The following is a 25,815-nucleotide window of genomic DNA, read 5'->3' on the forward strand; positions in this document are numbered from 1 at the left end:
GGTTCGAATCCTGCCTCGTGCATGGATGTGTGTGATGTCCTTAGGTTAGTTAGGTTTAAGTAATTCTAAGTTCTAGGGGACTGATGACCTCAGCTATTAAGTCCCATAGTGCTCAGAGCCATTTGAACCATATTTTTTTTTAAACTCACGATTCTAATTTAAATTAGTTAAGAAGGTATTTTCGTGTTCGGTCTTCAGCTAACTTGAAGACGTTACAAGACTGGAAATGAATAACGCAACATGTCTATTTAATTTCTTAAACCAGAAAAAGGACGTCGACTTCCTTTCGATCGGCTAAGAGATTCTCTATTATATTCGATGAATATTTGCATAGAACTTGGGAAAAAGTTAGGAGAAACCATGTAGCACCGTCTCTATGGACGTCATTGGCGACATTAAGCACTAATCTAGCTACTTCTTTCATCTTATTATCCAATTATTTATTATTCTAGCAAGTCGGTTGAGCTGAACTCATTTTCCGTACAACTGCATTCTCAGAGGCTTTGTCTCTAGGTGGATAATGGAAAGAACAGAATCTGAGAAGTAAAAGAACAATTAGTCGTGATTGTTTCACTTTCAAATTTTTTCCGTTGAAATTATAGCTGCATTGAAATGCTAAAGAACTGTTATTAATATGTTTATACTCACAGGAGCCAATTTGAGTAAATCAAATTTTATTGGCCATATTATGAGCCATATAGAAACAAAGAACGCAGTATTTACTCAAATAATAATAAAAGTATAACTCCACAAAGTGCAAGGCAAATGTGAGGTATTCATGGAAACTGTCCAACCTGACCATATAAAGAGCGTAAGCGAGTAAAAAGAACAACATAAAATATGGCGACTGTTGGAAATTGAAAACAAATACGCATTTTATCTGTAAGGTTGCATGAAAAAAATATTAAAGCTCGCGGCCTCGGAGACTCGACGCAATTGGGGCCGTTGGCGTTTCACAGCAGATTTATCGAAATTAATTGCTCCGGAGAGAGGGAAAGAGAGATTAATCTTCAAACTTTGAATGTATATATTCACACTATACTAAATTTAGCCGCGTCACAACGCCAAAACTGTTATGAAGGGATGGCGTGGGAGAGATGTTAATATAATGCGGAATGGAGTTTCCCCATTCAAGTGAGTAATAATGTAAATCATGTCTATTAATTTGAAAAATTGTCTCATTTATAAATTTATATATTAATTTCTATCAGTCTTGTATACGTTAACGTCAATTTTGGGGCAATTTTCGTAATGGCACTATGCAAAGCAGTTTAAATAAAGTAAGTCACAAATTGATGGAAACCTTTATTCAAGTATTAGGAAGATAAAAGAAATCTTCTTATGGTGCAACCGTACAAGTCAATTTCGACAACTGAAGCAGCAGGACAGTTGCTTAATCAACAATCTTAAGTGTTTCGAAACACTTAAAGTTCCATCACCTAGTGTAAAAAATAAAATCACTTAATCATCTGAGATCATCGTCACTCCAGTCTTGCAATGGAAACTACAGATCTCATGTCAAAAGAATAAAAGAGACAAAAATTCCATAACAACCACTCTCCCGTCCTGCGAGTTTGGGAACACAAACAGAAAAACTATGTATGGGTAAAATACTGATTTTATTTTTTACACCAGATGACCGGCCGAAGTGATCAAGACTTTGAGTGTTCAGAAACTGGTCGTATATACAACAAAATATTGTGGAATCCAAAACTGTCTTGCGGTTTCTTCACTTCTAGAAATGTGCTTGAAACGAAACCATGATTCAAAAGCATTAAATTGAAAACATTTCAGGTACTAAAGGATGTCGCATACGTGACACTTTCAGAAAAATACAGAGTAACAAACCTCGATACAAGCCGTCAGACAGTTAACAGAAGTTTTCCCAGAACCAACTGGCGGCGAGACAAAATTGAAGCTATAGGGCAGGGAGATCTAGACACGTAAGTGAGCATTCACGTAATACAGATCTGTATCAATGCATATTTCAGAGTTCTTATCATCTTCAGCTCACAAGATATCAGAAACAGCTAATAGGAGTTACAAATATGTTCATCGATTAGTCCCGAAATAGTTACATCAGATATCTCCCATTAATAGAGTGCCTTAATGAGAAGAAACTTTTTTCGTTTGACTGTGTCACAACAGCAAACCAGACGAAGTGAAGAAGACATCTTCATGTGAGATTTACTTATTCGATGCAAAATATAACACTCCTTTTTAGAAACGTATTTTCTGTTATTGACAGTGTGAATTTTGTGCCCTTTCTACCTAGACCATCGTCAGTTACTTTGCTGACAAAATACCGTTAGCAAAAACATAGACTACTTCTAGATCTCATTCAGTAATCTAATACTCTCGGTCTCATGTAATTTAATTTGACTACATTTCAGTTTTGTTGTTTACCTTTTGATGATTCCCAAGCTATAACCTGATTTAATGAGACTATCCAAGTTCCTTGTCGTCTCTGGCAGAATTGCAGAGTCATGGATCATCAAAATTTTTATTTCATCTCCCTGAACCGTAATCTGCATTCTGAATTTTATCTGTTGATATACTTCATGCTAGCTCAATGGACAGGAGGAATAAGCTTACCTTCTACTCATCTACTACTTCTCTCTCATGTCCTTTATGCCTTCTAACTGTAGTTATTTTCTGTTTAAGTTTGCTGTATTTTACCACCTAAGAAAAACTTGCAGCCAGGCACACGTTTTGGTGAATGCTTTATTTCACACATAACTACTCTCGATACTGAGCCCATCGTCAGACGGCAGTGGGATTTTATTAGTCCTATGATATAACAGAAACTTCATGATTTTGTGTTTACAAAAGCTTTCAGATTATATAGGTACAAGGTCTTTACTTCTTACTTACTTGAGGAAAGTTTTTCTTTATGTATGGGAGAATGGAGGTTTTCATTCATGACTATGGCATGCTGAACCTGAAATTTACTGAAGACAGCCACTGAAGCCTTTTTTACTAAGTATTACTCACACTAAAAGTACCCGCAACTGATATACTGGTGAACTTAGGTGTCAAATTGTTATTTGCTAACAACCCAGCAGCAAATACCATGGGTATCATTAGAAGTAATATTGCTCTACACATGTGTGACCTGATCAAACAATGAACGCTATAGAATTATTTTTAAAATAGGGAGAAATTTGATAAACAACCTGCTGTTGTTATATGGGCTCACCAATAGCAGGTGAGAGCTTTAAGGAGAATTTCGAACAACAGGTGTTAATTAATCCAGAACGAAAGCACTCTTGCTGGTTATACTCAATACAAGCATCTAGACCGTAAATACAAATTTTCTCAGAGCCAACTACAGGTCACACCGCAGTGACGAGCTTCATCAATTCCTGCATTTTCCCAATATCACGTACCGAATATGTGACAATAGTCTAGGTCACAGAGTTATAGGGGACCTATCAACAAAAACTTGTATCTACGCTTCACAACACCGCTGAGTCCAGAAGAAAGCTGCTCTGATCACTCTGTCTTCGCTTTCATTCCACATCAGCGATACTAGGAGCTTGCGATCAGATCTAGATTTCCCTAAGAAAGTGTTGATTCCCTGCGGCTACGACTATCTTTCAAATGAAGCGGTAATAAAAATGATGTCAACAAGAAGAAAAAGGATCCTCTTGCATATTCTATAAGATTATCGTCTGCGTCTAGCGTATCAGACTGCATACACCGAATCTTTTGGAAGACTGGTTTGAGGACTACGTCTTTCAGTCAACATAATATAAAGACCTACAAAAGAATGCTGAAGATCAGATGGGTAGATCACGTAACTAATGAGGAGGTACTGAATAGAATTGGGGAGAAGAGGAGTTTGTGGCACAACTTGACTAGAAGAAGGGATCGGTTGGTAGGACATGTTCTGAGGCTTCAAGGGACCACTAATTTAGTATTGGAGGGCAGCGTGGAGGGTAAAAATCGTAGAGAGAGACCAAGAGATGAATATACTTAGCAGGTCCAGAAGCATGTAGGCTGCAGTACGCAGTGGGAGATGAAACAGCTTCCACAGTATAGAGTAGCATGGAGAGCTGCATCAAACCAGTCTAAGGACTAAAGACCACAACAACAACAACAAATATTAAGACTTCGTCCTACCTACGACTGACGCCGCTACCCGCCTCCATATAGTGGGAGTGTACGAATTAATTTGCAGTTGTGGCAAACCACATAGGGGAGGGTTGCTGAAGTTGGAAGTGGGACCTTTGCCTAAGTCGGACCAGCTTCGTATTTCACTATGTGTTGGTAACTTAAAATTTTTGGTTGGCCTTACTGGTGAGAAATATTGTCGAGGTCATGCGCCACAACCGGCAGTCGACAATAGTTACTGAAGCAAGAGTAGTTGCCATTATTGTATTTTCATCGTTCTTGCTGCAAGTGTTGTGCTAAAAATCATAAGCTTTTCTATACAGTACGAGTAAGAAAAAAAGTTATCTGCACTGCAGTTCATAAGTGCCATTCATTAGTTAATAATTAAATATTTCAAAATAAGATTTTGATTTTCATCTACATCTACATCCATACTCCGCAAACCACCTGACGGTGTGTGGCGGAGGGTACCCTGAGTACCTCTATCGGTTCTCCCTTCTATTCCAATCTTGTATTGTTCGTGGAAAGAAGGATTGTCGGTATGCTTCTGTGTGGGCTCTAATCTCTCTGATTTTATCCTCAGGGTCTTCTCGCGAGATATACGTAGGAGGGAGCAATATACTGCTTGACTCTTCGGTGAAGGTATGTTCTCGAAACTTCAACAAAAGCCCGTACCGAGCTACTGAGCGTCTCTCCTGCAGAGTCTCCAACTGGAGTTTATCTATCATCTCCGTAATGCTTTCGCGATTTTAAATGATCCTGTAACGAAGCGCGCTGTTCTCCGTTGGATCTCGTCTATCTCTTCTATCAACCCTGTCTGGTACGGATCCCACACTACCGAGCAGTATTCAAGCAGTGGGCGAACAAGCGTACTGTAACCTACTTCCTTTGTTTTCGAATCGAATTTCCTTAGGATTCTTCCAATGAATCTCAGTCTGGCATCTGCTTTACCAACGATCAACTTTATATGATCATTCCATTTTAAATCACTCCCAATGCGTACTCCCAGATAATTTATAGAATTAACTGCTTCCAGTTGCTGACCTGCTACTTTGTAGCTAAATGATAAGGGATCTATCTTTCTATGTATTCGCAGCACATTACACTTGTCTACATTGAGATTCAATTGCCATTCCCTGCTCCATGCGTCAATTCGCTGCAGATCCTCCTGCATTTCAGTACCATTTTCCATTGTGACAACCTCTCGATACACGACAGCATCATCTGCAAAAAGCCTCAGTGAACTTCCGATGTCAACCACCAGGTCATTTATGTATATTGTGAATAGCAACGGTCCTATGGCACTCCCCTGCGTCACACCTGAAATCACTCTTACTTCGGAAGACTTCTCTCCATTGAGAATGACATGCTGCGTTCTGTTATCTAGGAACTCCTCAATCCAACCACACAGTTGGTCTGATAGTCCATATACTCTTACTTTGTTCATTAAACGACTGTGGGGAACTGTATCGAACGCCTTGCGGAAGTCAAGAAACACGGCATCTACCCGTGAACCCGTGTCTATGGCCCTCTGAGCCTCGTGGACGAATAGCGCGAGCTGGGTTTCACACGACCACCTTTTTCGAAACCCATGCTGATTCTACAGAGTAGATTTCTAGTCTCCAGAAAAGTCATTATACTCGAACATAATACGTGTTCCAAAATTCTACAATTGATCGACGTTAGAGATATAGGTCTATAGTTCTGCACTTCTGTTCGACGTCCCTTCTTGAAAACGGGGATGACCTGTGCCCTTTTCCAATCCTTTGGAACGATACGCTCTTCTAGAGACCTACGGTACACCGCTGCAAGAAAGGGGGGGGGGGGGGTCAAGTTCCTTCGCGTACTCTGTGTAAAATCGAACTGGTATCCCATCAGGTCCAGCGGCCTTTCCTCTTTTGAGCGATTTTAATTGTTTCTCTATCCCTCTGCCGTCTATTTCGATATCTACCATTTTGTCATCTGTGCGACAATCTAGAGAAGGAACTACAGTGCAGTCTTCCTCTGTGAAACAGCTTTGGAAAAAGACATTTAGTATTTCGGCCTTTAGTCTGTCATCCTCTGTTTCAGTACCATTTTGGTCACAGAGTGTCTTGACATTTTGTTTTGATCCACCTACCGCTTTGACATAAGACCAAAATTTCTTAGGATTTTCTGCTAAGTCCGTACATAGAACTTTACTTTCTAATTCATTGAACCCCTCTCGCATAGCCCTCCTCACACTACATTTCGCTTCGCGTAATTTTTGTTTGTCTGCAAGGCTGCCGGCCGGTGTGGCCGTGCGGTTCTAAGCGCGTCAGTTTGGAACCGCGTGACCGCTACGGTCGCAAGTTCGAATCCTGCCTCGGGCATGGATGTGTGTGATGTCCTTAGGTTAGTTAGGTTTAAGTAGTTCTGAGTTCTAGGGGACTGATGACCTCAGTGGTTAAGTTCCATAGTGCTCAGAGCCATTTGAACCATTTTTTTCTGCAAGGCTTTGGCTATGTTTGTGTTTGCTGTGAAGTTCCTTTTGCTTCCGCAGCAGTTTCCTAACTCGGTTGTTGTACCACGGTGGCTCTTTTCCATCTCTTACGATCTTGCTTGGCACATACTCATCTAACGCATATTGTACGATGGTTTTGAACTTTGTCCACTGATCCTCAACACTATCTGTACTTGAGACAAAACTTTTGTGTTGAGCCGTCAGGTACTCTGTAATCTGCTTTTTGTCTGTTTTGCTAAACAGAAAAATCTTCCTACCTTTCTTAATATTTCTATTTACGGCTGAAATCATCGATGCAGTAGCCGCTTTATGATCGCTGATTCCCTGTTCTGCATTAACTGTTTCAAATAGTTCGGGTATGTTTGTCACCAGATGGTCTAATATGTTATCGCCACGAGTCGGTTGTCTGTTTAACTGCTCAAGGTAGTTTTCAGATAACGCACTTAAAAAAATTTCACTGAATTCTTTGTCCCTGCCACCCGTTATGAGCGTTTGAGTTTCCCAGTCTACATCCGGCAAATTAAAATCTCCACCCAGAACTATAACATGGTGGGGAAATCTACTTGAAATATTTTCCAAATTATCCTTCAGGTGCTCAGCCACGACAGCTGCTGAGCCCGGGGCTATAGAGACATCCAATTACCATGTCTGAGCCTGCTTTAAGCGTGACCTTCACCCAAATCATTTCACATTTCGGATCTCCGTCAATTTCCTTCGATACTATTGCACTTCTTATCGCTATAAACACGCCTCCCCCTTCACTGTCCAGCCTATCTCTGCGGTATACATTCCAATCTGAGTTTAGGATTTCATTACTGTTTACGTCTGGTTTCAGCCAACTTTCTGTCCCTAGTACTACATGGGCGTTGTGACCGTTTACTAATGAGAGCAGTTCTGGGACCTTTCTATAGACTCTCCTGCAGTTTACTATTAGCACATTAATATTGTTATTCCCTGTTGCATTTGCCTACTCCTACCTTGCCGCGTCTCAGGAGGCGTCTTGTCGGGCCTAGGGAGGGAATTCTCTAACCTAAAAAAACCCCATGTGCATTCCACACATACTCCGCTACCCTTGTAGCCGCTTCCGGTGTGTAGTGCACGCCTGACCTATTCAGGGGGACCCAACATTTCTCCACCCGATAGCGGAGGTCGAGAAATTTGCACCCCAGATCGCCGCAGAATCGTCTGAGCCTCTGGTTTAAGCCTTCCACTCGGCTCCAAACCAGAGCACCGCGATCGGTTCTGGGAACGATACTACAAATAGTTAGCAATGATTCCACCCCGCGAGCAAGGCTTTCCGCCTGTACGAACTGAGGATGACCTCTGAACCCAGACGGCAGGAGTCATTGGTGCCGACATGAGCAACAATTTGCAGTCGGGTGCACCCAGCGCTCTCTGTCGCCGCCGGTAGGGCCTCCTCCACATCTCGGATGAGACCCCCCGGCAAGCAGACATAGTGAACACTGGCCTACTTCCCCGACCTTTCCGCTATTTCCCTAAGGGGCTCCATCACCCGCCTAACGTTTTGTGTGTTTTTGTACGTCCGCAGCTCGTGGTCGTGCGGCAGCGTTCTCGCTTCCCGCGCCCTGGTTCCCGGGTTCGATTCCCAGCAGGGTCAGGGACTTTCTCTGCCTCGTGATGACTGGGTGTTGTGTGATATAATTAGGTTAATTAGGTTTAAGTAGTTCTAAGTTCTAGGCGACTGATGACCATAGATGTTAGGTCCAATAGTGCTCAGAGCTATTTTTTTGTTATTGTACCGTTATCTTTACTTATAAGGCACTCAGTTGCCGAAGATGGACCAATGCCTGTATCCTAATTTGGACCGGTGCACATTAGGAGACAGATATAACAAATAACTTTTAGGTGCATTTTTACGATAACTTATAGGTACGAGTAACGTATTACATTTTGAAGATGGAAAAACTTTTACAATAAGTAACAGGTACGCGTAATCTTTTTAGGATTCCAAGATGGCATAAAGGGGAATGAACGGAAAATGGACAGAATGTCGTCTTGGCACCATACAGAAATGGTGACCATAGACTTAACAAGTGTGCTCGTGTATATGGAGTACTCAAAGCCTTAAAAAAGAAAGTTCTCACAGATCACCTCCTTTTATTTGAAGAGAGGTTTTCTGTATTTACGTTCAAAGATGTTCTTAAACTTGCATTCGACTTAGCAGAGAAATATGAACTACCTCATTCTTTCAACAGGGAAGAGAAAACGGGGAGTAAACTGTGGTTTTATTCATTTATGAAACGAAATCCACAGCTTTCCCTCCATCAGCCAGAAAGAACATCAATGACCAGAGCAGATGGGTTTAATTGAGAGAATGTGAATCAATTCTCCGACCTCCTTGAGAAAACAGTCGATGAGAATGAAATTACAGCTAACAGTAAATTTTAAGTCGGCGAACCTGTATTTATAGCCGTTCAAAAAAGGCAACAAAGTGTCATCGCCCTAAAAGGCAAGCACCATGTGGGTCCTATCACAAGCGAGGTGCGAGGAGTTATCCCTAGAGTTGCTTGCGCTGTCAGTGCTGCTGAATACTTTGTTCTACCTATGATTGTATTCAAGTGAAAGATGAGACAGCAAGAAATTGAAATCGGTGCTCCACCACGAAGTGTAGTTGACATGTCAGACGCTGGATACATGAATTCTGAGTTGTTTGTGTCGTGGCTCAAACACATTAGAAATCTAGAGGTTGTTGAGTACACTCGTGGTAATTTTATCATGCTGCAGTTACCTGGGTACACTACCCACAGGCTGCAAACACTTGATGTTTCGTTTTTTGCACTTCTTCAAATCTACTTCATTCAAGCCTAGGACAAGTGGTTACGTGAAAACATAGGAAAAACCGTAACACAGTTTCTGGTATTTGGACTAGTGAACGAAGCCTATGGCCGAGCAGCAACAACTGGGATAGCGATGAGTACCTTTCGCTCAGCAGGAATTTTGTCTGTGAATGGGAATGTGTGTTCATGTTTTCAGATTATCGTTTTTCACTAGCTGATTCCTTGAGAAGTGTTGATAATTTTCTAGGGAAACTCAGTTCTACGAGCGTTGTCGAGGAATCTTCTCCAGAAGACATTTCAAATGATAACGGGTGGAGGCCTACTACAGCCACAAAGAAATCCAAGAAGATTGTGAACAAGGTGTCACCTCTTCCATATTCATACAATAAGTTTGCTATTCGAGGCAGAAGAAAAGTACAGAATGCCACTGTAATCACTAGCAACAACTGGAACAGTCGAAAGGTCAATTAAAAAACAAAAGCTGCTAAGACAGCTTTATTTCGCAAAGACCTGAATTCAAGCTGGTACCGTGTTTTGTATAAGAAGATTAAAGAAAAGGGGATGAGACACTGTATGGAATGTAAATTATGGATTCATACACGACGTGCCAACGTGCAGACAACCACAAAGAAATTTTTCTGTTCAGATTGTAAATAGACTTCAGTGTAGCTGGCCATTCCTAATCCCCGTTAATACAAATTATTAGCACATTTAAGTAAGTCAAGTGTTCTCTTAATTTCTGTGCTACAAGATTCCTAGTTTATTCTTAGGCTTAATTTTAAGCGATTGTAGCTACGAGTACCAAAACTGTTTCAGTAATTTCCTGATATAAGCCCCTTAATGGTGATTAATATTTGAGAACTCTTTGTTTTGTATAATATGGCCTAAGTACCTAAATATCATGTCTGTTCAATAAATATGTTGAACTGAAGCATCATTTAAAATATTAAAGTTCTTATTTGGTTTTTTACTCATTGTTTCACCATCTGGTCCAATTTAAGCAACTGAACATCCAAATTAAGCAACCGGTTTCATAATTTGGTTCGTTTACTCATTTGTAAGTTTTAATGATACCCATTTATGCTATGTATGTATTCAAAATATGACACCATCGAATGAAAGAGTGCAACATGTAGCTTTTTGTACAGGATACTTTGTTTCAATGAGACACATAAAAAAGGCATGCGATAGCAAAATAAAAAAGTGGTCCAATTTAGGCAACCTTCCCCTATCGGTGAACTGGAAAGACGGTAAAAGAACGTTTTAAGGAGCACGGACGCCACATATTGTGGGACATATGGTAAATTTAGCGGAGATGAGTACCAAGACTAGGCATGTAACACACTTTCTTTGTACTTCTTCGCAACTGTTCAAGTTTACTCTTCAAAATACTCCAATGTCCTGCTCAGTGCTTATTTTCCATTTCTCAAAGCCGCTTTTGAAAATAACTTCTGAAAGCATTTTCATAGTCTCCATCGCGTTTTCTTTCACGTTTTCGTTTCAAGCCGGGCTCGTTTCGCTACGGATTTCAGTTTCAGCAACACGAAAGAGTCACACTAAGCAAAGTATGATGAGAAGGGAGGATGTTTCAACAAGGTGATCCTATACTTAGCCCGAAACAGCCAACGGAGCAGGGCAAGGTCCTGATACAGAATTCATGAATTGTTCTTTCACAACTCAGGAGGCTTTCTCCTTACTCGTTCATGAGGCATAGATATGGCTTCAGTACTTGAGTCCTTGTTTACATTCGGCCTTTAGGTACCCAAACGACGTGCACAGTCCCAAAGGGTTACCAGCCAGCCGACTCCTGGCCCACGTCTTCCTTAATCTGGAAGAGGCCTAGGTACTAGAAAACATAGGCCTGTTTCGCGTAATATTGGATAATATATAGGCATCGCTATGTAGCTGACATCATATGATTTGTAGATGAAACGACTATTCACATCCAGCACTCGACTATGACGTAAACACAGTACAGCCAAAATTAAAAGTCACCATAGAAACAGAAAATGACAAGTAGCCAAATTTTCTTGACCTCACAGTCACACCAGCACAGCCGTACACGTAAACTCCAAACACCCGAATACACACGAACACACGCTTCACAGATTGAGTAAAACTTTACTCATCTGAGCCATCTACAATAATGAACAACAGATACTCAGACGAATAGCTATAGATAACGGATATAACAAAAACATTATAGACTAACTGAATCACAAAAACGAAATGGGTGTCTTGCATACATTGACAAACAGATAGTCACCAACATACAAAAACAGCCACAGAACAAACACATAGAACGCAGATACGCGGAACACACTACAAAAATGAACAAAAAAATGGTTCAAATGGCTCAGAACACTATGGGACTCAACTGCTGAGGTCATTAGTCCCCTAGAACTTAGAACTAGTTAAACCTAACTAACCTAAGGACATCACAAACATCCATGCCCGAGGCAGGATTCGAACCTGCGACCGTAGCGGTCTTGCGGTTCCAGACTGCAGCGCCTTTAACCGCACGAACAAAAATGAACAATTGGCACTCACAACAACAAGCAAATGGTACTCTCTTACCTACAACGACATAGCAGTCACAGCATATGCAACATACAAAATAAGAATTAAAGACAATCTATGGAATCGGTAACTCAATAGATAAAAAAACTAAGGACAACCAGTACCAGTAAATCTGGTATCTATCATCTGCATGTCAAGATTTTAATTTAATTTGTATTCGACACACAAGCAGAAATTTCACTACTGAGTACACGAAACACAGAACAACAGTAAAAAGTAACAGCTGTCATTCTACATTCGCGGAATACATTATAGATATGAACCATAGATCAACACACATCAAGACCGATCTAAAAAGTCTCAAATACAGCAACAGCCCCTCCCCCTATCCCTATTTTTAATAACACAGGGAAACTATGAAATACAAGAAGTTATAGTTGAAGGAAAAGAAGTAATAAACGAATAAACAGCTCCCTAACATGGAACTCTGTTCTCTGCCCTCAAAGAGCTGTTCGGAGACCCAACACCACACACACACACACACACACACACACACACACGCACACACACAGATGCACTCACAATCTTCCACAGAGTAAAATAAAGTTAACCGCAGTCTTCCGAAGCGTAAATTATCGATGTAAAGAACTTTCTACTTTACGTACTCTTTGGTTGCTGATGACGAAATATGAAACATAAATAACTGTAACGCAGAATACATAAAACAACGGAAACCAGAGCATGAGATGAAAAGTTATACACAAAAAATGCCTGTTATGAAATCTTTAAATGAGTTTTCTTAGAAACTGATATTTATAAATGTATGGGCAGTAAACAGCTGTATTTTGCTATGTAATAGAAAGGAAATGAATTGAATCTCTGATGATGCTTTATCTTCTGAGAAACAGTTCTGGGAAGACATGAAGAAAAATTGTGTTTGCTCAAGGGGGAACCTATCCAAAAACAAAGTTAATCCCACAGATATCAGTATAACTTGGAATTCTGGTTTTTATATTTGGTGAAGTTTATCTCTTCCAGTGCACTGATTATCGCTTAGTTTCTAGATCATAAGTGAATCACTATGATTCATCACGTTATTTCAGTGTCATCAGAAATGTTCATTCGAGAATCATTTGGTTCAGGAATCAAGTTCTCTGGCACCACTGTCGAACAGACTTTTCTCATGTGTACTTCGTCGATTCTTACAAAAGCAAAGCATACGAATACTTAACCGACGATCTTTTCGGGATGAATCCCATTTTGTCAATGTTTTCGTGCGTTGTTGACGCTGAGGGTAGACCTGGACGTAGTCGTCTTCAATTTCTTCTTGTCAATCTTTGACGAGCTTAAACCAGTCACAAACTTGAGTGCGTGAAAGACATTAAGGATCGTACACTTGTTTCAACAAGGAATGGGTTTCTGAGGCTGACTCTCCAAGTTTCATTACAATTTTCATATTACTCTCTGTCTTTTTCAAAACAGTAAGCATTTCTTTGACGAGATGCTGATACGCAGCGTGACGCAAAGATCAAGACAGGACTGTCGGGTCGGGAGGTGGGCGGATAGCGAAACTGGAGAGGGCAGATGTCACGTAACCAGGCGGCGCAGCGGTTGGCCTCGAGGCCCACACGTTTTGTCTCTTACAACATCAGGCCGATTATGTTTTAGCCAAACCTCGTAGGTTTGCTTGTCAGAGAAAGTAACACACTGCTGTGCGAAACTTAAGGACAGAAGGAACATTCGCATGATGTGCCACTACCATGCAACAATGTAGGTCGACGGAACTTGGACGAAAGACCATCCGGCAGTTGTCTTCCTGCTGGTGAAGGAATTGAACGGCCTACCACCAGCACGGGGCCGGTTGCAGAGCATGAGTTGACGTCCGTGGTGATCACACCCCCAATTAAGAACCGTGTCCCATAGTTTGTAATGTAGACGGGACCAACATGAATCACAAAGACTTCGGTGTAATTACTGCCTTTGAATAGAAGTGTCATTTATGTTCGTCTATTTGCATATTTCTTTCAGTTCAGTCACTTTCTGCACTGTAATGTAGTCGTTCTTTCTACGTATGGTCCAAATTCATCGACTTATCTTATTTGGCAGTGACACCTCAGGCGAAAGTGACTTTCGTCTTCACATTTTGCACAACAGCATATTTATAGAAAGATAGTCCGTGAAGTGGTAGACTTTAGGAAGCACGACTACAATTTCAATAGAAACGACGGCTACCGGCTTTCGTCTTCGTGACCACAGGCAGCCAGGGTAGTAAACATACAGCAACGGCAAGCAAGGTACAAAAATAGCTGCCAGGAAACAACCGAGTCGGCCTAACAACTATGAGTTTTTCGATCCCCCTGGCAGTATCTGCCTTCATTATGCATCCAATGATGACCGTCTATCCTATAGTAGCTGAGAAGTAAGAGTAACTTAACTTCTCCGAAAAAGCGCGTGATGTACTCCTTTTATAAGTCTGTCTCTCGACAGTGTTCAGCCATCGAGGGACACAACTGGAATCATGGAAAGGATAGCACAGGTATCTAAACGTCGAGCAGCGAAGAAGTTTGAAGAGGAATATTACCAGGCGTAACGACTCGAAAGATTTTGGCGTCATCTGCTGTATAACCAGTAATTGATTTTGTGTTGACAACCCTGTATTCCTGGACCAAAAGTCCCGCTCTTTCTGCCACAACGCTCTACTAGTTCGTACTATAATTAACGTTCTAGATCCATTTTTTAAAATTCCCTAACTTACTTACCGGATTGAGGGATCTATATTTTGCCCTCCGTCCAGTAGAATGACGCGTTGGTTTCTCGCGATGAAATAATCCTGTTGGATTGCCCTTGCCCCCAGTTTTGTGGGGGGCGGGGGCATTTTACCAGGACTATTTTACCTCCGTAACATTTTACCCAAGAGATTACCGTCATTATTAAAGCAATGTCCTTCGGAAATATAGATTTCTCTTGCTTTCAGTGGTTGTCGGTATCAAAAATGCCAGATCAGTCAGCCGGACTTTTGCCCCTGAATCTACGGCAAAGTCTGCCTCCTCTCCTTAGGAACTGTTGGTATAAATTGTCCATAGGTACCCCTCTGAGGTGACTGCTCTCACAGAATTGAGAACATAATTGTTCAGAAATTTAGAGAATCTCTAGTCGACGTTGGCTGAGCGACATAAAAATGTCACTATACTGTATCACACGTAGAGATCACGAGAAAGAAATAAGAAAGGACAGAGCGCATTAGAGGAATATACACAATGGAATGGGACTAACTTCGAGAATGTTGTTTCAATGCACCCTCGCCCTTGCGATTTTCAAAGACCTACAGAATAAACCCTGATGGACCAAAAAATTATGACAGTCGTCCACCACTAGACTTAGTGTCGCCTGGTGTTGCTGCGAGCACGTGACGCGGTTAAGGTGTATGTAATTGGATTACAGGCGAATGGGGTATATTTCCATCGTCCATACGGGCTACAAACGGGAAAAATAAATCGCTTAGCGACTTTGACAGGGGACAAACGGTTACGGTTCGGAGAAGGGAACCATCGTCTCGAAACCAGAAAAACTGGGGCGCTCGTTAGCTGGTACCATGAGTATCCACGAAATTGAAGGAAGGTGAAATCTGGAGTAGACAACAACGTGTTAACGTCCATGCGTCATTAAGGTAGCTAAAGATCGCAGGCTTGCCCGTTCCGTTAAGTAGGATAGGTGGCAATTTGCAGCAGCTCTTACACTAACATACTCGTGCAAGCACGACTGTTTCGGTGAACAACGTTCAACGCACATTTTTGAACATAGGACTCCGCAGCAGACGACCCAATCTTCTTTTCATTTTGACTCAAAGACATCGTGATTTATCGCTGCAGTGAGCACGGGATCACGGAGACGGGAACGTGGATACATGAGAACTGGTCGCCTATTCGGATGACTCAGGCTTAGGATTACGCCAAGTTGAAGGTCGCGTCCAGGAGAAACGTCTGCTCGAAATATTCACCGCACCACAGACGATGGCTAGGGGAGGGGGAAAAGAAGAGGTCATGGGGAGGAAGAGGAGTAGCAAGCTATGTGGGTCAAGATGCAATTGGGATTTTGATAGTAATATGTAAATATTGTTGTCGACAAGCTGTATCATTTCGTGCTTGATGCCATCCCTGACGACGAAGGTATCAATCACTGGAGTAATTGACAGTGCCTCAAGACCAAAATCATACTACATTGGACAGAGGGGCATAATAATAGATAAATTTAATGTCTTGGCGACAAAATTCTCGTGATTGCTGCGCCAGCTCGGCGTCCAGAAAGGACCATCCCATAATTTACAACCACATCTATATGATTATTCTCCAGTTCACAGTTAAGTGCATGAGAGTGGCTCATCGAACCGCAATCAATCTATATCTCTTACGCACCACTCTCGAACAGCGCACGGGAAAGATGAACTCTTAAATCTTTCCATGCGAGCTCTGATTTCCCTCATTTTATTGTGATTATCATGCCTCTCTATGCGGGTGTGCGCCAACAAAATGTTTTCACACTCTCAGGATAAAGTTGGGGATTCAGATTTCACAAGAAGATCCTGCAACGAAAATAGCCTTTGTTTTAATGGTTTCCATAGCAATTCACGTATGATATCCGTGGTACTACCTCCTCTATTTCGCGATAATACAAAACGTACTGCCCTTTTCTGAACTTATCGAATGTCCTGCGCCAATTCTGTCTGAGGCGGATCCCACATGACACAGCAATACTCCAAAAGAGGGCGAACAATCGTAGTGTAAATACTCTCTTTAATACATCTGTTACTTCTTCTAAGTGTTCAACAACATTTGCAACATTGTCTATATCAACGTTCCAGTTTACGTTATTACTGATTGCGATCCCTAAGTAATTAGATGAATTTACAGTCCTTAGATTTGTGTGTTTTATCCTGCAACCAAAATTAAGCCCATTCCTTTTAGTACTCGTGTGTATGACTTAACACGTTTCATTATTTAGAATCAACTGCCACTTTTCGCACCATACAGACATCGTGACTAAAACGTTTTGCAATTTTCATCATCTGATGAGTTTATAACACGGTAAATGGCAGAATTATCTGCAAACAACATAACAGCGCTACTCAGATTGTCTCTTAAATCGTTTATGTAGATCAGAAATAGCAGAGGGCCTATAAGACTTCCTTGGGAAACGCCAGATATAATTTTTGTTTCACTACGAACTGTGACCTTTTTGATAGGATACAACGAATCTAGTCGCACAAATGAGACGATACTCCAAAAGCACGTAATGTGACTAAAAGTCGCTTGCGAGGAACGCTGTGAAAAATCTTCTGGAAATCTAAAAATAAGGAATCAATTTGACATCATCTCTCAAAAGCACTAATTACTTGGTGACAAGAAAGAGCTAGTTGAGTTTTGCAAGAACGATATTTTCTCAATCCTCAATAAATAGTTCTCTGCGAGATAACCCACAATATTCGAACACTACATATATATTTAAATCCTACTGCGACTCGACGTTAGTCATAAGTGTTAGTAAATCAAAAGATTACTCATATTTCCTTTCTTGGGTATTGGTGTGAGTTGTTAAACTTTCCAGTCATTAGATGCAGATCTTCCAATGAGCGAACGGCTCTACACTCGTCCACCGACCTCCTATAGATATAAACCGGTTCAGGCAACAGCAGCGTTATCTGGTGAGGAATGACTGCTACTCAGACACACGCACGGTGCCTGTAGTGCCAGTGCTTGAGCTCAGCGAGTGTAGAATGGAGAAGGAACGCAATTTATCTGAGTTTGCCCGAGGACAGATTGTCATGGCCAGGAGGCTCGGCATGAACATTTCGGTTCTGCACTACTTGTCAGCCGTTCGAGGAGTGCCTTGAACAAGTGGTGAAACTAAGGTGAAACCACATCCATATGTCGTGGGTTGGGCGGCCACCGAACATTAGCGATGCTGGACGTCGTAGAGCGTGCAGAAGTGTAAAACAGGACATGATTCGAAGTGTGGTAGAAAGAACCCCGCGTTAATGTTGGGAAGAGTGCAAATGTGTCTGAAGATACAACGCACCCTAACGATGGGCCTCAGCAACCGACGACGCATGCAATGTTAACTCCTCGACATGACAATTACGACTGGAATGGGCGCGTGACGTTGACGATATGTCAGAGCATTGCATGGTCTGATGAATCCCGATATCTTCATCATGCCGGTGGGAGGGCGCGAATTTCTATGAATTTAAACCGCATCTGGTCTACACTTACAAAGACAGATTGGAAAGAATTGAGACTGTCTCTAACGAAGGTGTCAAGTGAATCTTACTTACTTTATTAAACATACGTATTTTGCTTTTACTTTCGTATGGTTTTGGTATTACGGTAATTAGCTTCGCTATAACAACGTTGTAGTCACTAATCACATAATCCGTCACGACATCTTTATTTGTTCATTTTTTGGGTATACATGTTTGTAATGAGACTCCAGTTTCCTTTCAACTATTCAGAAACTGTGTCATTTGATTCGGGGAGTTGGGGAGGGGGGAGGCAGGGCTGTAAAAGGAAGAACTGCATATTAACCCGGAACTATCTACTTCATTTTCACTACAAGATAAACTACTTCTGAGAGTAATAAACACTCGACTACCAACGACATTTTATCTATTATTTCTGAACACGGTTTGGTCCTTTGTAAATTTCGGCTGAACTTACTTCCGGCCTTAGACAGCTTTCCATACGTGTAACGATTTGAGCTTCAGTGCTTCCTATTAGGGCTTGGAGCTCTGGTTTTCATCCAACACTGCTACGACGATTTACAACTGTAATACCTATTATTTCTAGGTCTACGTTCCTGTGTTTGTTCCGCACTGCGTTGCAATAGTGCTGCCACCTGTCAGTGATTTCCGTAAGCTGATTCCACTGTATGAGTGCTCATCAGTAAGGTATAAATGTATTAGAACTTCATTCACAATGCGGCATTCTTTCACACCCCTCAGTGTTTATAAGGTCATAATTATTGAATTATGTGTCGTACAATGATACATTTGCATTCGTACACTCCCCACGATACGTGGATACTGTATGCAAAATGTGTTACGAATAGTGGCAAAGAAGTAATAAATCTAAACCCAATGTATAATGCGTCAGTTTTTCACGCATCTCAGTGTTTATGACGTCATACCTTCCGAACTATGTGTGGCCCCACGATGAAATCGTGTAGATGCATTTAGTTGAATATGTGGATACAGTCTGCGAAATTCAATGCCAGTACGTGACAGTAAAGAAGTAATAAATTTAAACGTCGTACATGATGCGGCAGTTATTTTAGTCTTGTTTATGACGCCATATGTCCTGAACTATGGTAGATATGTGGTTCTTACCCCTACAGCGATTGTTGCCCGGGAATAATAGACATGAGTACCAAGTTTGGTTGAAAGGTTGAAATTGGTCCATTGGATTAGGAGGAGATGTAGAACACACACACATACATACACATTACACACATTTAAAAAAAAAATTCTGCATCACCTCTCTTCTGAGATTTACGGAATCTGTACATAAATTTGGAGTAGAGATCAACATTAAAAACATTTCTCCCGTTTTTAATGCTCATGAAAACCATACATTGCATGTTGTACCACCATACAGCAAAACCTTCTCAGATGGTGGGCAATATTGCTGTGCACAGCGGTACCTCTAATACCCAGTAACACGTCCTTTTGCATTGATGCATCCCTGTATTTGCCGTGGCATACTCTCCACAAGTTCATCAAGGCACTGTTGGTCCATATTGTCCCACTCCTCAATGGCGATTAAGCGTAGATCCCTCAGCGTGGTTTCTGGGTCATGTCATCCGCAAACAAACCTTTCCAATCTATCCCAGTCATGATCGATGGGCTTCATGTCTGGAAACATGCTGGCCCCTCTAGCCGAGTGATGTCGTTATGCTGAAGGATGTCATTCACAACATTTGCACGATGGGAGCACGAATTGTCGTCCATGAAGACGAATGCCTCGCCAGTATGCTGCCGATATGGTTGTGCTATCGGTCGGAGTATGGCATTCACGTATCGTACAGTCGTTACGGTGCCTTCCATGACCACCAGCGGCGTACGTCGGCCACAAATAATGCCACCCCAAAATAGCAGGGCACCTCAACCTTGCTGCACTCGCTGAACAGTTTGTCTAGGACGTTCAGGGTGACCAGGTTGCCTCCAAACACGTCTCCAACGATTGTCTGGTTGAAGGCATATGCTGTACTCATCGGTGAAGAGAACGTGATGCCAGTCCTGAGCGGTCCTTTCGGTATGTTGTTGGGCCCATCTGAACCACGTTGCGTGGTGCCGTGATTGCAAAGATGGAGCTCGCCTAAGACGTTGGGAGGAAGTTGCGCATCATGCAGCCTATTGCTCACAGTTTGAGTCGTAACAAGGCGTCCTGTGGCTGCACTAAAAGCATTATTCAAAAAGGTGACGTTGCTGTCAGGGTTCCTCCGAGCCTTAATCCGCAGCTAGCGGTCATCCACTGCAGTAGTAGTCCTTGGGTGGACTGAGCTAGGCGCTTCATCAACAGTTCCTTTCTCTCTGTATCTCCTCCATGTCCGAACAACATCACTTTGTTTCCCTCCGAGACGCCTGGACACTTCGCTTGTTGAGAGCCCTTCCTGGCGCAAAGTAATACTGTGGACGCGATCGAACCGCGGTATTGACCTTCTAAGCATGGTTGAAATGCAGACAACACGAGCCGTGTAGCTGCTTGCGCGGAATGATTGGAACTGATCCGCTGTCGGACCCCTTCTGTCTAATAGGCGCTGCTCATGCATGGTTGTTTACATTTTTGCGCGGGTTCAGTGGAATCTCAGAATAAAATACGTATTTAATTTGTGACATTTCACTGATGGCACATCAACCCTTGAATTAGATAACCAGTCACTGCCACATTAATACCATGCTGAGGATAACCACCTGGCACTACCAGCTTAGTTCGGCCACGATACTAACCACTTACCCCAGTCAGTAGAACATCTATGGCCTGACAAGTTGTCTGCAAAAGTGGTAAATTTTAAGGGCTACTGGGTAGAATTAAGGTTAAATTTCAGGGAAGAACGTTAGGAAAATGAATACCATCACTTTCATTTAACTTGAACTATTTAACAGCACCCGACAGGAAAGTTGCAAGGAGGCGGAAATGTACTGTGCTCCACGTTAAATTGATATTTGGCTTAATGACTCACGGGACCTGTGTTCTGCAGCACTATCCATTCCAGCCTACCCCCACGAACCATGGACCTTGCCGTTGGTGGAGAGCCTTGCGTGCCTCAGCGATACAGATGGTCGTACCGTAGGTGCAACCACAACGGAGGGGTACCTGTTGAGAGGCCACACAAACGTGTGGTTCCTGAAGAGGGGCAGCAGCCTTTTCAGTAGTTGCAGGGGCAACAGTCAGGATGATTGACTGACCTGGCCGTGTAACAATAACCAAAACGGCCTTGGTGTGCTGGTACTGCGAACGGCTGAAAGCAAGGGGAAACTACAGCCGTAATTTTTCCCGAGGGCATGCAGCTTTACTGTATGGCTAAATGATGATGGCGTCCTCTTCGGTAAAATATTCCGGTGGTAAAATAGTCCCCCATTCGGATCTCCGGGCGGGGACTACTCAAGAGGACGTCGTTATCAGGAGAAAGAAAACTGTCGTTCTACGGATCGGAGCGTGGAATGTCAGATCCCTTAATCGGGCAGGTAGGTTAGAAAATTTAAAAAGAGAAATGGATAGGTAGGTTGCAGTAGGTTGCAGTAAGTACTGGGAGATGAAGAAGCCTGCACAGGATAGAGTAGCGTGGAGAGCTGCATCAAACCAGTCTCAAGACTGAAGACAACAACAACAACAACATCCATTCCAGCTAACGGCAGCACTCTTTAGAACTAGATACACCCATTTGACCGCATTCAACTGCAGTGCCAGTACATCGCTGTTGGCACAACAAGCTATGACCACATGCTAGCTACAGCCACTTGCTGGCACCAGCACCAATTCGGCTCGAAATAAGTTTTCTGTGTGACCTCTCACATTTCGATGCACACCTCTTCAGAATTAACTCTATACCAAAACTCTTTCTTTCCAAGCTAATATCTATGTATCCTACATCTCAAGTTGTTCGAAAGTCAGCAGTAGCACCCACTGGCCTGTCACTGCAGTCGGGTGGTCCAGGTTTCTTACATGCTCTAAATTCCCTGATGATAGCTTTTTGTCTTAATTGTTATTTCATTCCCCATGCCCTACAGCTGCACGGGGTGGTCTGTCAGCAGTCCAATACTCCGCTCTTCAGCCGAGAGCATTAATAAACCAATATGATTACAGAAAAATAAAAATATGGGGACTGTTTAACTTAAAATGATCAATGCTGGACAGGTAAAAGGACGGAAAATAAATGCAATTTAAAATAGTACATAGTTGCTACGAGGTGATATTCTTCTATGAAAAAACAACAGAGCGCTGCACATTCACTTAACATATGAAGTTACTGCACTAAGTGAAAACATATTTTGGGAGGAGAGGGTATGTTCCATCTAGGTTTGTGGGGGATGGGGGATAAAAGGTAGTGGTTATTAGTTGGGGAAACTGTGGAGGGGATAGATAAAAGGTGAAGTAGATAGTGTGAATACAGACAGTGGGAAGGGCAGAGGGTAAGAGGGAGAAACAGTGTATAGAGAGGGTAGTGGTACAAGCAGAAAAGGATAGGGGTGGGTGTAGAACAGAAAGGACAGAGGAACACTGATGTGGAGTCGGGTAAGTGCGGAAGGGTTAAAGTTGAAAGAAGTGATACATATTCTAGTGGATCTCGTTGCATGGGAGAGGGAGATGGTTGAAGTTGCGTTGAGATAGGATATGGAGTTTGTGTAGGTGCAGGAATAGAGGGATGTGACTGTGAAGCCGTGGCAGCATACCAGGCGAGACAATGGGGTTATTGGAATATAGTTTGTGGATAGTATGAGAGATGCAAAGGTATTTGATGTGGGTGAAGAGGTGTCGGAATTTGATAAAATATTAGAGGACCCATATGGAAGAAGGTAAATGGATGCAGAAAGCGAAACAGAGTGCATGAAATTTGAGGATCTGAAGGGACTGAAAGAACTTTGGTGGGGCAGATATTCATGCAGCACTGGCATAACAGAGCATGGGACGGATCAAGATATTTTAGGTGTTGAGAATAATGGATGGGTAATTCCCAAGTTTGGCCAGTTAGTAGTTTGAGTCTATTGTGGACCGCTGTTAGATGGTTAGTAGGTGAGGTTCCCACATTAGCTGATGGTCGACAGTTAGTAGAATAAAAATGTGTTATTTAACTGCGTAGTACCCTCATAAATGGTAAGGTAGAGGACATGGTGCAGAAGGTGCAGGTGGTTCATTCTATAACTACTTAATGGTTCATGGAAGGATTGTTATTGAGGAACCAGGAGGTAAACTGACTGAAGTTGGTTTGAAGTGATCGTTGGGATTTATGGAGTTGAGAATAGAGGGTGAAGAAAGCAGTGTCATTACCGTAGAGAAGGAGGTGGAATGGTGAGGGTGTTTTCAGCATATCAGCAATGCAGAGGACACAGAGGAGAGAGGACAGAGCTTTTCGGCACTCCTGTAGTGGGATGGGAGGTACAGGACTTTCAGTTGTTAATAGCGACAAAGGATGGGCGAGAGGAAGGATGCAGTAAGATGAAGTAATGTAACTGGAAGTGCATGTGTCTGGAGTTCGAAAAGGAGTTAGTAATCTTTTTCTAGGTCGAGGTACCCAAAAATACCTGTCTTACAGGAGTTGAATTGGGGAGATGAGTTTGGTGCAGGAGCAGGTCATCAGTGGACAAATTCTGAGAAGACCACATTAGTTATTTGAAAGAAGATGGCGTTATGAAAGTTCATGATGAAAACTTCAGCTGTCCTTTATTTTACACAGTTCACTACTATTTTCGATCAAAGACCATTATCAGGCTTAGGTGGCCCATGAATTTTAACAATTATTAGGCAGCTGAATCTTCCCACCTGCAAGCATACATGAGGTGGTGTTGGTTCAGGTGCTGATGGATGCACTGGGAAACGATGGATGAAGACCTTGCTGAACACTAAATCTAGCCAGATTGGGCAACTGGGGGGGGGGGGGGGGTTGTGCAGTTTGAAGATCTGGACGTTTTCCAGAATTCCAGATAGTAACCTGAGGAGAGGATAGTGGTATAAAGGGCCGAAAGGGTGACGAGGAAGGAGAGAGGGCATTCTGTAAGTGACGATGTGTGACGCATCGTTACCAGGGTATGTGTTGCATTTTCTGTGAAGTACATGTCTTGTGCCTTGTATGGCGATTTGCGAACTTCATTCTGTGTGTGGTACTTTGCTCAAATATTGGAATTTGGGAGCTAGGGGCAGGATTGCAGTGTTAGTGCATTCGTGGATGGTAGAGAACAGAGAGTAATCAAAATAAGGGTCATTCGATGGAGAAGTAGTTGGAGAAATAGGGCGCAAAGAGGTCAGCTTTGTTCACTTTGTCAGGTATGGTATGTTTGTCGTGGAGGAACGAGTAGTGTGATATGTGGTTATTGCTTTCCAGTAGTTGGGAGAGTTGTTGGGGATAGTAGTTTTGAGTCTGGTGCTTGTTATAATCCAGTCCAGCCCAATTTTGCATTTAATATTCTCCTGATTTTTATCTGTATTTTCCGGCGGTGCGTGAATGCCGCGAGTTCAGAGGAAGAAACAGTACACGCGATGGGATACTCGAAGGAGAAGTGGGACTTGCTGGGGGAGAGTTGTATGGTGAGGATATATGGTGTTGGCAGGATTGTGGATGATATAGCAACTAACAAGTCTAGCTGCAGGAAGGATGTGTCATAACGGATATCATCAGGTCGTTGGAAGGTCAATAATGGTAGGCATTCCAGTTGATACGAGCCTTAGATAACACTTGCACGGAGACTGAGATGAGGTGGATCTTTCTAAGGCTTTTTTTTTATTGTTATTTTATCAACCCTCGCCCCATATTGGCAAGGCTGGTCTGGGGCTTCTCTGGCAGTGGTTCAAATAGCCCGCTCTTCAGCCAGTAGAAGTTAACACTAACTTAGATGGCAAAAACAACGAGCGAGAAGACACATGTACTATGAATTGAAAAGGTGATGTCAGTAGCAGATACATAAATAATATACACATCAAGAAAAGTTTTGCATTATCCCGGTTCCCAGAACTCCTAACGATAGACCTTGACTATGAATATTGTAATACAGACACAAACCCTTTGACTGTTCCGAGATGTCACTAAACCCGCCCAAAGATGTAAACAATCATACACGAGCAGCGCCAAATAGACGGAGGGGGTCAGACAGCCGATCAGTTCCAGTCATTCCACCAGGAAGGACGTTGCCTGTAGTTCAACCATGCATAGACGGTCAATACCTCGGTTCGATCGCGTCCGCATTTTTACTTTGTGACAGAAAGTGTTCAGAACAATGGAAGTGTCTAGGCATCTCGCAGTGAACCAAAACGATGTTGTTCGCTCACGTAGGAGGTACAGAGAGACAGGAACTCCCGATAACATGCTTCGCTTAGGCGGGCCCAAGAGCTACTACAGCAGTGGATGACCGCTACATACGGATCATGGGTTGGAGGAACCAAAACGCTTTTCGTGCAGCCGCAGGGCGTCGTGTTATGACTTAAACTGTGCGCTATAGGCTGCATGACGCGCAACTTTACTCCCGAGCCCATGACGAGGTCCACCTTTGCATTCATGACAACATTCAGCGTGGTACAGATGGGCCCAACAACATGCCGAATGGACCGCTCAGGATTGGCATAACGTTGTATTCACCGATGAGTGTCGCATATGCCTTCAACCAGGCAATCGTCCGAGACGTGATTGGAGTCAAACTAA

Source organism: Schistocerca serialis, chromosome 4 (genome assembly GCF_023864345.2).
Source record: "Schistocerca serialis cubense isolate TAMUIC-IGC-003099 chromosome 4, iqSchSeri2.2, whole genome shotgun sequence".
NCBI classification, from domain to species: domain Eukaryota; kingdom Metazoa; phylum Arthropoda; class Insecta; order Orthoptera; family Acrididae; genus Schistocerca; species Schistocerca serialis.